Source organism: Schistocerca nitens, unplaced genomic scaffold (assembly GCF_023898315.1).
Source record: "Schistocerca nitens isolate TAMUIC-IGC-003100 unplaced genomic scaffold, iqSchNite1.1 HiC_scaffold_54, whole genome shotgun sequence".
Lineage (NCBI taxonomy): Eukaryota > Metazoa > Arthropoda > Insecta > Orthoptera > Acrididae > Schistocerca > Schistocerca nitens.
In genome coordinates this window covers 20,001-21,287 of record NW_026045602.1, presented here as the reverse complement: position 1 = coordinate 21,287, position 1,287 = coordinate 20,001, and the positions used below count along the sequence as shown (strand labels likewise).

Sequence of the window (1,287 nt, the reverse complement as noted above, 5' to 3'; positions counted from 1 at the left end):
TGCCGGCGCACCCAGCGCGCGGCGCCGTGCGGCCAAAGTGGGTCCTCCCGGGCCCGGTGCGAAGCGCGGTGGACATCTGCAGTGTGCTGGTCCGATTGAGGACTGTGTGCGTTGAGGATGCGCCGCCGCCCGGCACTCGGCGCCGCGACGCCGTCTGCTGCTCGGTCGCCCCCGCGGTTCTCGCAGGTGGTTTGTATCGCAGCTGTGCGGATGTGTTGGCGCGTGCGCTGTGCTGGGAGAGTTCGCTTTGGCACCCAAGTGGGGCTCTGCCCCTCTGTGGCGCTGGCGTTGGAGCTGCCCGGTCACTGTTTGTGGCCGCGTGTTGTCTCCCGCCGGCAACACCACGACAGCACGCTCCCGGGCCTCTGTCGGCAGCGGCAAGCTCAGTTGGGAGCACGGGTGGTCGCACTGAAAGCGTCTACTCGCCTATCTCCGGGCGATTGCGCCTCTCTCGAACCCGACCAAGTACTTAGGACGGCGCTGCGCGCCGCCGGGACCTGAGAGGGTTTCGAGGTGTATCGTGCAGGGGAGCCCAGCCTCCTCCTGTTTGCAGAATAATTGAGCGGACGCTTGCGTGTTCGCGCGGGCCTCCGGGACACACTCCCGGGCGGCCGGCTGCTCAGCTCTAGTTGACGCAGCTCCCTGGTTGATCCTGCCAGTAGTCATATGCTTGTCTCAAAGATTAAGCCATGCATGTCTCAGTACAAGCCGCATTAAGGTGAAACCGCGAATGGCTCATTAAATCAGTTATGGTTCCTTAGATCGTACCCACGTTACTTGGATAACTGTGGTAATTCTAGAGCTAATACATGCAAACAGAGTCCCGACCAGAGATGGAAGGGACGCTTTTATTAGATCAAAACCAATCGGTCGGCTCGTCCGGTCCGTTTGCCTTGGTGACTCTGAATAACTTTGGGCTGATCGCACGGTCTTCGTACCGGCGACGCATCTTTCAAATGTCTGCCCTATCAACTGTCGATGGTAGGTTCTGCGCCTACCATGGTTGTAACGGGTAACGGGGAATCAGGGTTCGATTCCGGAGAGGGAGCCTGAGAAACGGCTACCACATCCAAGGAAGGCAGCAGGCGCGCAAAATTACCCACTCCCGGCACGGGGAGGTAGTGACGAAAAATAACGATACGGGACTCATCCGAGGCCCCGTAATCGGAATGAGTACACTTTAAATCCTTTAACGAGTATCTATTGGAGGGCAAGTCTGGTGCCAGCAGCCGCGGTAATTCCAGCTCCAATAGCGTATATTAAAGTTGTTGCGGTTAAAAAGCTCGT

General features: G+C 58.5%; 1 non-coding gene across 1 annotated transcript in view; it reads left to right on the top strand.

The window, feature by feature from the left end:
* The first annotated feature begins 639 nt into the window (after positions 1-639).
* The window catches only part of LOC126216996 (small subunit ribosomal RNA), a 1,911-nt gene continuing 1,263 nt past the window's right edge, over positions 640-1,287 (top strand). Inside the window, exon 1 of the ribosomal RNA XR_007542315.1 lies at positions 640-1,287. This exon is cut by the window's right edge and continues 1,263 nt beyond it. This is a non-coding gene — a ribosomal RNA (small subunit ribosomal RNA).